The sequence below is a fragment of the Eleginops maclovinus genome, chromosome 22 (assembly GCF_036324505.1).
Source record: "Eleginops maclovinus isolate JMC-PN-2008 ecotype Puerto Natales chromosome 22, JC_Emac_rtc_rv5, whole genome shotgun sequence".
NCBI classification, from domain to species: Eukaryota; Metazoa; Chordata; class Actinopteri; order Perciformes; family Eleginopidae; genus Eleginops; species Eleginops maclovinus.
In genome coordinates this window covers 13,477,357-13,489,396 of record NC_086370.1, presented here as the reverse complement: position 1 = coordinate 13,489,396, position 12,040 = coordinate 13,477,357, and positions in this window count along the sequence as shown.

The window sequence follows — 12,040 nt, the reverse complement described above, 5'->3', positions numbered from 1 at the left end:
ACTGAAATTACCAGCTGGATGCAATGTGGATTGTTACATAACTGTTGCACTTGTGATGAGCTTTGCAGCAGCACTGCACGGCGAGCTGTATCTGACTGCTCAGGCTGTGGTACAGCGGTGTGTTTTAGTTTGTCCAACATGGAGGTCCCCTCGCAGGGCCATCCAAAGCAAACAGGACTTGTGTTCTGCTCTCTGTGGGGGTGTGGAGAAGTGTGAGGAATTAACACACGCGTGTGTGTGTGTGTCTGTGTGTGGTGAAAGGACTGATGGTTGGTTCTGGAAATGCTCCTAGTTTAACACCTTTGCACGGTATTGGTTGAGACTTTCTGGTTCCAGAGCTCAGCTGCGGGGGTCTAAACGATGTTTGTGTGTGGGCACCGGGGAATTGGTATGGATCAGCTTTTGGCCAGTCCTCTTCTAGTGACTGATATTGTCATGGTTTGTCCAAAAAGAACAGTGCTTTGCACGTACGAGGGACGGACTAACTGGCAGTGTCTTGTGCTCATAAAAAATAAAGAGGGGGGTAGTTTAAGTCAAATGTTCTCAGGTTGTGAGTCCTCCAGGATGTTTACAGCTTCTATAGGTGACTTGTCTTTGTACCTCTGGAATATTTTATGTGTGGACAAAACAACAGGTCAAACCCTAACCTACCAAAGGTCACTCAGGATTGTAGGGACTCAAGCGGAAAGCATCAGTGTCTGTTTAAGACTTTAAGATTCTAAGCAGATAAAATATCCAGTCAAAAACTGCAGCCACAGCTAATTCATGAGATTATTTGAGGTTGTCTTACTGCCTGATTTTTTGGAAAGGGTAAGTTCCCCAAAGTTATGAAAACAAACTTTATGGGAAATATTGATTTATTGCTGTGGATTAGAGAAACAACAACATCTTTCCAGATACTGTGTCCCAATTTCTGGAGAGACACTTCTGTGTTGAATTATACCACCAAAGTCGACACAGAATGAACCATCAAATATAACCACACAAATCCAAAATGACTGGACCCCAACTATTTGCATGGTTAGATACCACTCTGGGTGAATGATTTTTGGAGATGAACCAATGCTTGAATGCTTATTAGTGGCAAAGATTGCCCTTCTTTCTGACAGAGACCAGGATGCTGGGCAATATAACACGCCGTGACAAGGAGACACAGGTTGGATGGTTATTAAAATCAGGAATCTCACCATGTCAACGTCATCCAGTCCGCCTGGAAGGTAGATGTGTGAGTGTGAGAGAGAGCAGGAGTGTGTTTGTGTGTGTGTGTGTGTGTGTGTGTGTGTGTGTGTGTGTGTGTGTGTGTGTGTGTGTGTGTGTGTGTGTGTGTGTGTGTGTGTGTGTGTGTGTGTGTGTGTGTGTGTGTGTGTGTGTGTGTGTGTGTGACTATGGAGACCATAGTTATGCTAGGGGGTGTAACTCTTTGACCCATTCACATGGTTAATAAAACATTCATAGAAGCAGAGGAATGTTATGGTTTTTGTGTGAGTGTGCATGCATGTGCAGGCAAACATGCATGCATGTGAGTGAGAGAGGGAGAATGTGAGTGTGTGTCCTTCTGTCTGTGATGTTGGGCCTCCTGCAGTGACCCCACGGAGTGCACCATTCTGTCTGGTAACAAAGGGCCGGCTGTTCCCCCCCACTTCAACCGTGGACTGCTCCAACACCGCCGATCGCTTGCCGCCAAGCTAACCAAATATTTCCCTTCCTGCTCTGAATTTGTCTCAATAAATACTTTTTTGTTTTGGGGTTTTCTTTTCCTCTGGATCTTTGCCTTTGATGGACAACTCCTGAACACACAGGTGGCCGCGTAATCTCAGAACGCCTTGTTTTTATACCCAAGTTAAAAACCAGAAGAAAGATCCTGCCCTCTAACAACTTTCACCTCATGTGACACCCTGACTTTTTTTAATGGGAAAAAACATTTCTCCATGCACCAAGAGTATTATTTCATGCTTAATTGACATCTGACGGATTCATATTGGTTCACTCTTCTCTTCACAGCCCATGGCGAGGTACAGAGACACATTGTGCTTAAGATCTCTCTGACTGACTGAGTATTTTCTCTGAGCGTTGCTCAAACCACTTGACAGGAGGCCTGATCGGTGATTAAGGAAAATAAATGGTGTGTGTGTGTGTGTGTGTGTGTGTGTGTGTGTGTGTGTGTCCATGTCCATGTGCTTCAAACACTCGCAGGATTGATGTCCTTTCCCCGGTCTGACATACAGCCTTTGTTCTGTGTCTCTCCGTCTCTCAATGACCATGTTATTCACTGGCAGAAGCATCAATGTCCTACTATGTACTTCGCCTAATAGCTAATAGCTTATTATTTCTTGTGGTCCACATTCATCAGTTGATGCTCCTGCCCCCATGAAACTTTTTTTTAATAGCATAAGACCTGTTGTCAGGTATGGCTTCATCCATTCATGCAACACTGTCTCCAGGTGGACTTATTTTACAGACAGTACCAAGCAGGCAGCTCTGTGCTCAGAAACACTGAAGTCACTGAGTGTGCAGTGTTTGCTGGGAATGCAGAATATTCTAGAGAGAGTGTGATCTGAGCTGTGACTGGTGGTGTTGTGTTTACTCTGACGCCCATGATATTCATTACAGGCTGCGCTGTGTGCTGCTACTTCCTGAACACGTCCCATAGGCCCGTGACCTTCACCTCCACAAGCTGCCCTTAAACCCCATTGGGCTGGAGCCAGGATGGAGGAAATTGCACTGGGAGATTGATTGGCTAAATCCTTTAATTATTCGGATTTCACAATGGGGCCCGAGTGAATGTGCCTTTGCTAGTTGACCGTGTCAAACAAAGATGGGAATGTTTGGCCTTCTTGACAGACTGCACTGTTTTAAAAAAAGTGTATTTTGTTAATTTAAAGTGAAATTTAAGGTTTTATTTGAAGTATGGGAATTGCCACGGGTTTCATAATATTGACAGAAAACAGAGACATAACACATGGGAATGAGCCCGAGTGTTTGAACTGTAAAGCAAATCAAAGACCAATTATTTGTCACATCCTCCTCCCTTCACATTTCTTGTGTTTTTTACCTTGAGTTCTGAGATGGGAAGAATGGATGGAGTGTATTTCTTCAGTGGGATGTGATCTTTTTGTGCACGCATGCATGGCTGTTTTACCAGAATGTGATATGCCCACACACATTCAGTAAAATGTCCTGCTGAGATTTACATGGGGTTTGTTTCTGTTGGGCTGATTTTTACCCAATGACCTCAAGGTTCCTCAGAAAAAACGAGCCTGTTATACCAGAACTCCAGCTTTCTAAAGAAAGCAGATATGTAATACGTGTTGGGAATATGACGGCAAGGTCTTTTCATAGCTTGATGGATCTGTCAGATTGACCCTTGCTCTAATTTGCTTCTGTCTCCATCATTTAGCGAGGCGTTGTGTGATATTTCCCAATAAATGTACCCTCCTCGCAGAGTAATAACTGCAATATCTATTTCCCATTAGCGGGGGTCCGGGCCTCCTGTCGCTCTCCGGGCTGTAATTGGACATGACCATTGCTCGGTATGATGTCATGTTCGGGGATTTCAGGAGAAGAAAAGCCCGGTAGTGGTAAGTGACTGATTGCTAAAAGTTATGAAAGCAAAGATCTAAATAATCTTGTTATATTTTCAAGTCATGTTGAATCTCTTTGATATATCACAATTCTGGCAGTCGTTGACACACGAGTATACATTTCATCCGTTGAGTCTAATAAGATCAATTGTGTCTAGTGGTGTAACAGGCAGTCATCCAACAGAATAAAAAAACAGTTTGAGAGACTTCCGTCTATGTGCAGCACATTGTCAGCCTTAGGAAGCCTGCTGTAAGTTCAAGGCCAGAGCAGCGGTGGCCAATCTCACAGGAACGCAAATTCAATTAATGTCAGCTAAGGCCCTTTGTTGATAACTTCCTGGTTTTAAACAAAGTCGACCTTCAGGCTTCACTGCGTTATTGATTTCATTCTGGCACCAGACGTAAAGTCAGGGGGAAACTTGCTTTTTAATTAACACAGGAAACTACGGACCACAACATATTAAGGAAAAAGTGTTCATAGGCAGAGTTCTGGAACTGTTAAATAAAATAAATCTCTATGATCAGTATTGAACAATAAAAGAATGGAAAGATAAAGAAAGAAGACATTATGTAAATTTTAAACTGTAGGTTTAATCTGGCGGTACATTAAATTGGTGAAACTAACAGGGAATGTCTGCCTTACAGCTGGATAGGGAAGATTCAATAATGATATGCCGGGAAAATCTGTATTTTGTTTATAACCCTAAAACTATTTTCTTTATACATAATGCTGTGGATGATATAAAGCTTCTTTGGTTAAAGGGCCTCACTAACTCTTACTGTTTCAGTATTTGGGCACTGGGATAATATTTGCAATTGTACAGTCTTGTCAATAATAATTCAAATATGCTTGACTTGACTTAGGAGAACATGAGTCAACGCTATACCTTTTTGATTTGGCTTAACTTATTTTTTTGTCTACTCTATAGTTTCCTTATACCTTACAGTGATCATCAGCTTTATGTCTTTAGTTATCTTTCATTAAATCTGGCCTGATAATCACTTCAGTTTTTTGTCACTTTTTAAAACTGGAAACCTACAGCAATTCTCTAACACTAGAGTGTATCTGTGTGTGTGTGTGTGTGTATGTGTGTGTGTGTGTGTGTGTGTGTGTGTGTGTGTGTGTGTGTGTGTGTGTGTGCCATACAAAAACATAAATGTCAATGATAGATTGCCTCTGGATGAAGCTCAAGTTCTAGTTTGTGAACAGGAAATGCTAAAAGGGTTGTGATAACTGATACGTCTGCTGGTTGTGTGACTGCTACTGAGTTGTAGAGAGCCTCAACATGTAATGCAGCAGATTGTGTAGAATAACACATTGGCTGCTCATGTTTTGGACGTGGTAAAACAGTGGCACATTTCACATAACCTTACTTTTACTGCTGAATGGAGCATCCATAACTTCATGATCGATGGTTCCAGTCCACCTTATCAGAGCCTTTGCATGTAAAATCTAAATATTATTTATGAATGGTTTCGGATGTTGCAGACACAAGCTGTTAACATTCAGTCTCCATGTAAACTGAAACCTCAGTCCTGGTTCAGAATCTTTCTGATTCACAAGGCATTTTTTCTCTGGAATGAACGGACTTCCCCTCCTGACACGGTGGGAGCAGCAGGGGAGTGGTGTCAGATGTTACATTGTATGCGTATATTAGTGTGTGTGTTTGTGTGTGTTGGGGTGTGTGTTTGCATTGCACTCGTGACTGCTCCTAAGGCCATCGCCATGGACCATGAAGTCTTCACATTATGTCTGTTATTTAACCTTTCATACCATTACAACAATCCTCTCATTCAACTAAAAAGAATAAAAGAAAGTAGCAGTCCATAGACCGTGAGGCTCTACTATGACATTTTTTATGGTTGAGATGCCTACACACTCCTCCTCCTGTTCCCCTCTATCTGATGCACCTCAGACATGAGAGATGAGAGATTTGAATGGGAGACGTCTGAGTTCATGCTTGGCAGCTAAATAAGTCTGGAGCAAGAACGATATTTTGTTCAACAAGTCATTGGTGTTCCAAATGGAATGGGAAATAAGCTCATTTATTGAAATTGAAATGATGTGAATCTGTATGTTTTTATCTTCTGGATGCAATGACTACGACTGGATGCTCATATTAATTTTAAAGAGCTGTACCTTTGAAAAGTCATTTAATGTCAGTTAAATCATCGTTTCATGAGCACGTGTGTGGGCCAGCCGTAGCTATGGTCCCACCAACACACCCTTTCTAATAGAGTTGTGTGGTCATATTAGGGAGATAAAGCTGTTATGGGAGTGCAGATTGGGTCATGACAGTGTCAGGGGTGAGACATGTGGCACACACCAGAGTATGTCTGCTCACACCCAGACGTCTGCTGTGCCACACAGAGCTGATTGTTCCACAGCCATGGGCTCTTTCATTCAGGATCGAGCCCTTCTCCGGTCCATCCCCGGCCCAGAGAGGACTCCCTGCTCCTGGGGTGACTAATGCTGAATGACAGGCAGACACTGATCAAAGCTGCTCCTGGAAGCCCTCCTGTCACAGTCGGGAGGGGGCAGAGAAGAGACGATAAGTGGAGAGACAAGAGCAGTATGTTGGGTCTGGTCCTGGGCCAAATATCAGGGATCAGACAGCCTGGCTGGACTTTATTAGCTTCATCACAGACAATACACTCTCCACAGTGGACCTCCACCATTGCCAGATTATCTCATCGCTCTTTATAGCCCAGTGGCCCATAGCCACACCACGCTGGAGCTCTGGAGCCATGAGGTGAAGAGATGCCTGCTAAATGGATGCTGAGTCTGGCCCTTACGCTTTTGCCTGCTATCATCTTCTTACTTTGCTCATGCCTCAGGAAAATGCCTCTCCAGAGTATTTGGCATAGTTGTCCAGCAAAGTCAAGTCCTATCCAACCTAAGATTTCTGTTTTATGCTCAATAAAATATCGATGTTATAGAACAGAAAACCACAGATCCAACTTGAAATAGAGATTCCCATGGAGGTTGTTATTTAGGTTTGATGTGCATTGAGGGCAGCAGCCGTGAAAAGCTTTCACAAAATGTGAACCATGATTGAGTGAAGCGAGAGGAAAAGTTTTATGCTTTTGCATTCATGTCTGTGTTCATCTTAGTTTACTTAGTCCTTACCCGGCATATTTTTTAAATCAAAGCTTACCTCTGAGCAGCAGATGAAGTAATCTACTGTTTGATTTTGGCTTTAAAACATGTTTGTGTTTATAAAATAAAGTAAAGTACTGGGAGCGCTCCTATCTCCCATGCATGTTAACCATTCGGCTTCGAGCCAAGGATAACACTTTGTCTAGACAGCTGCTCTGAGCTACTCTCTACCTTTCCCTATCAGTGCAGAAGGTGCAAGAAAAAAGTCTTATTTTTCACATGGTCAACACATTTCTGGCCAAATACCTTTCTAAAAATGTCTGTTTAAAAAGATAAAGTGGGATTTGCTATGAACTTCGAAATCTTGGTCTGAACTGCTCCTCACCTCTGGAAATGCCTCGGCTGTAAGATGGAAATCAATGGTTGTATGCAGTCAGTGAGACAGGAATGGGACACACAATGAGGAGAACATCGCTCCAGGGGGTTTATGAACTTAATAAGAACGTTTTATCTTGATTTGACACTGCTTTGATGCCTGTCTGTTGTTTCCACTACAAGGGTGAGGTTAAGGTATAGGAAGTGCTTTGTGACCTCTGTGTGCTGCGCCTGAAGGCAGCCGTAACACTGAGCAGGACCTGGCGCTGCATCTCTCTACCAGTGATTGGTGGTAGGAGCTTTTCCCCAGAAAGCCCTTGATGTGATGGATGAATGAAGGGCACAGAGCAGCACTTTGAGCCCGATTGTGTTTCTCTTCAGTCACCACATTGCCAATACAATCCTGGACAGGCAAATACAAACAGGAGAAAGGCCAATAAGTCACTCTCCCTCTCAAAAGAACAGACTGTGGTCACCAGCAGTTGCACATTGCCTGTTCCGCTGTGGCGGGACACACTTCCCTCTGCAAACTCATAAATATTTTTACACATCAATATTGTTAATGTACTACTTAAGTGACTTACACCATTAGTGACGGTCAGTGGCATCGTAAATGTGGCCATTTAGCATTTTTCCAAACCTCACATTTGCAGCATTAGGGATATAAGTGGATCCATTAAATGTATAAACAGGAACTAAAACCATCTTTAAGGTCCTTACATGGGTGAAATTGTGTCTGAAAATACCCTTGACCTTGTGCCCCTCCTCCTGGTTTGCTTCAGGCGACAGAAAGTAAAAAATCTAATATTCTGCTTTGCGTCCCTCATCCTATCTCAATATATCATTAGGACAGTTTGTGTTTATGTTATTATTTCATTTTTTATGGAGCTGGAGGAATAGTTTGATGTTCAAGTATAACATTTGATCTGGAGATCTTCAAACGTGTTCCCATAAATCCTGAGATGCAAATCATAGACCCGGAGGATTGCTGTGGTGCCTTGAGGTCTGAGTGCAGTTTTGATGGGGTGAAATTCAAAAGAATAATCATGGTTTTGGGGAATGAATACTGAAACCGTAGCCAGGCAGGATCCTCTCTGAAGTGCTTCCGTATGCCTCCTGAGTCAAGAGGCCTATGATTTCATTGTTCATCGGGTGCAGTATGTGTTCTGAATTCATAGCGTTCCTATTATTATCCAACCAAATCCACCTCATTAAGTCAGCCTCTGCTTGTTCCACGGAATTGTTTCAGTGAAGCTCGAAAGTGGCTTGTTTTATCGCAAGCTCATCCACAACAATAAAACACTAACTGTGGCCCCCAGTCCCGCTCCCAAAATAGCACAGTAAGTGTCTACTTTAATACAGGAGATCAGTGTGAGTGTCTTTGAAAATAGATCCCGTCCGTTGCTCTGCAGTTTGTCTGACCACAACAACCAGCTTTAACAGAATGTGTGGGCTGATCCATCCATATGGATCCAAATGTTTTGAGGATATGCACGCGGAATCCAAATGCCTGTGTGCTTATGATATATTATGTATTTGCAAAAAAAAAGCCAAAAAAGTATTTATTCTCACTTCTATATCTTCATGCAGATATAGTTTTATTTTATTTGGTATGGCTAGGTTTTGAAGAGCAATTACTGCTGCAATCTGTCTTATAAACTGAACTTCCTGGGACTACTTGTACTAGAAGGTGATGTTGCTATTAAATATTGTTAAAGTTTATGTTGATGCTCTCAGCGAAGCTTTATGAAATCTCAAGTTCCCATTCACTGTTGTGGAGGCAAATATCTCACAGTTATCTCAAAGCCAGAGCAAATAACCACTCAGAGTTTAATGAAACAAACACAACTAACAAGTGATGTATTGCCTATAAAACTAACAAGGACAGCAATACATTATAGTTTAGAAAATAGAAATACAATAAAATTATACATTTGATCAGATTTATTTTACCTTGGTATACAGAGCTACAAAAACATTTAAGTGAAAAAATCATATTCTTTACAATCGGTTAGAGTTAGAATTTGGTGACAGGCCAGAGGACTGGGGTCCAGTCCCTCTCATGTCCTTTCTTGTAACCCACATGGCACATGACCAGCTGTTAGACAGCCCCGAAGGAAGTCTTCCGATTGTTTTTGGACATTGTAGCATCAGTAAATATGTCTTTTGCTGTCAGTTTGGCCGCAGCCACATCTCAAGCAGCTCTCAGCCTCTGCAGTACTATTGTAAATAATCATAGGGCTGTGTGATGAGCACCAGAATGTCTTTCTTCTGAAACCTGGCTGCTGCGCAACGCCTGGGAGGAAGGAAGTAGACTTTTTTTTTGGACTGTGAGACTTTAAGGAAGATGACAGCTGACAGATGCATCGCTCTTGGTGGCCACTGGTGCTGTTTGAGGACTTGGATTGGATCAGAGGCTGATTCTCATCAACCACTTGTCATTGCCTCCTTCACAGAACACAGCTGAGCCACGTCCAGAGGCTAGGCGGCATGTTATTTAGATTCAAGCAAACAAGAAACTGTGTCATTCATTTTCACTCTCCCACATCTTTTATCTTCTGCTTGAGAACTCATGTCTTTTGATAAAGGCTTGCATGGAGGGCGGGTCATCTGAACTATGTGAGTTCCCATGGGAATGGTTGATTTGTCCACTGCTCCAGAAAGGTGATGTAGTTCATTTTCTTGCTTTTCCGCAGCAAGGCTCTCACACGACATGACCCACAGTTAATTTGGATTCCTGAAACCTCAAAGCCAGAACTTTATTCTTGCTTTGTGTTTTATGTTCTCTTTCTCTTCAGTGGAGCTGCTACTGAGTGGCGGAGCTTTATCAGTCTTGCTTGCCTGCTGGGGAGATAAAAAACCTGCATTGCATGGTCTAATGAGTCCAGCTTGTTGATTTATTCCATAGCTAAATCCAAGTCCTACACTTCTCTCTCCAAGTCTGTTACTTTAATTCTCCTCCTCTTTGGTGAGGTTAGAAGCACAGGAAGGAGTAGATAAAGTCGTTATTTCTTTGAGTTTTCTCTCAAACACACACTTACATTGGACACTCTCACCAGCTGGCAGCCTCGGACTGTGGAAGAAGAGGGCTTTGTGATTGAGGGCGGCCTGCTGGGCATGCTCTAAACACACCCACGGTGCTTCATAGGAGAGGAGCTGGGAAAGCAGAGGCCTGCGAGAACACAGAGGCCTCAAAACAGCAGCCAGTGACCCGGCTCGCTGCTAACACTTTACATTATCGCCCTGACACCCTTACAATACACAAGGGAAGGAAAGATCCAAGGCACAGGCATGGGCTCTCTGAAGTAGGACCTACTGTAAGAAAGGAGAGTTAAACATTTTAAAGCAGGGGCCTGCTGGAGAAAGTTCTGTAAATTGTTTGTGTCATGATTGGGAAAGAAGGGAGAAAAAGAAAGAGAGCAGGGGTTTGACGTTTGACAGACTTCTATAAAACATGTGGGGCACCTCCACATCTAAAAGTAAAGCCAAATAAACTGACTGTTGGTGCCAAATGTACAACTGATTTAAAAAAAGAAAGGCCTCATGCATTATTCAAAGATAAAAGAGCACATACCATGTCAGTGTAGAAGGAATAATAAACTCACTGCAGGAGGAGGCCTGAGTGCAGCGGAGAAAGGCCTGTCAGTTGCCTTGATTGTGTGTGTGTGTGCGTGAGTGTATACTTGTGTGTGTTTGTTCAAAGACAGCAGAAGATTGATGAGGCTGTCGTCTTTGGTGGTATTGTGGTATCATGGTAACTGGGTAATAGTATAATGGACTGGAGATTTTGACTGGGATGTAATAGCTGTCAGATGTGACACCATCCAGCAGGTGTGTCTTGCCTCTCACAAAATATACTTTCTTTATAAATTCATTACTAAGTCAAGCTCAGTATAGACATATTGTGTATACAGAGTCAATATAGGCCAATTTCACATAGCAGCTTTGTGGATAGCGGTCTGTCAAACCTGAAATTACCCCTTTTATAATGAACTTTAAGTTGTGTGATGATTTTATTTAAATAACATCTTAGCAAACAATTAACATATAATCAGTCTTTTAGTAACATCAGCATTACATTGGGGGTGTGTTTCTGGCCAATTTGAGAATTTTGGCTGAAAACCTGTCTTTGTTTACAGCCACCTCCAGAGATAATTGCTCTTTAGCTGCTAAACGCTTCACTATTATAAAGGCACTGACTTTGTCTGTCTGTTTGTTGCTGGACAGGTAGCGCTCAGTGTTTTCTTTTGTTAGTGCAGATTTCAGATTTGATGCAGGGAATGTGTGCAACTTATTACAAAGATCAGTTGTTTCAGAAATAGTGTTTGTACTCCATGGTATAAATGTGCCGTGCGTGGGCTTGTGACGTTCAACAATTCCCAAAAACAAAATTCTGAGGTAAACGGCCTGTGTAAATGAGTGGAATTGGACATAGAAAGTTAATTTAAAGATATTAAATATATGAGCAATATTTCAGGTATTGCAAAGTCATTTGTCTATTCAAATTAATTTTTCATTTCCAAGATCTGTAATCATCCGATCAAGTTGATGAGACAGAACCTATGTTACATGCATCTGAATGACAGGTGAGAAAAATGTTGCTTTGTGTAGTTTCACGTGACAGTCCACACGATCCATGATATTTCCATGACACAGTTCATCCAGTGTGCTTTTTGGATGTGTGACATTATGGAAAGTATTAGTGCTGAGATGTTGGGCTTCAGCTTCAATACGTTTCACTCCAGGATTTGTTCGTTATGAGCAGAGGATGCCAGTCTTTCTGTTTATCTAAAACCCCACTTTTGGAACGAAAATCACCAAATTGCTACCCTCATCATTGTCTCCTGCCCTGCGAGGTCAGAAGCTGTTGTGTTCCAGTGCCTCTGGTGCTTTCCATACTCTCTTAAAGCCTACTTTTCTGTGATCTTAAATCAAATTGCAAAGACTTTTTTTCCTTTCTCTCGTTAAACAGGGTTCCTCGTTT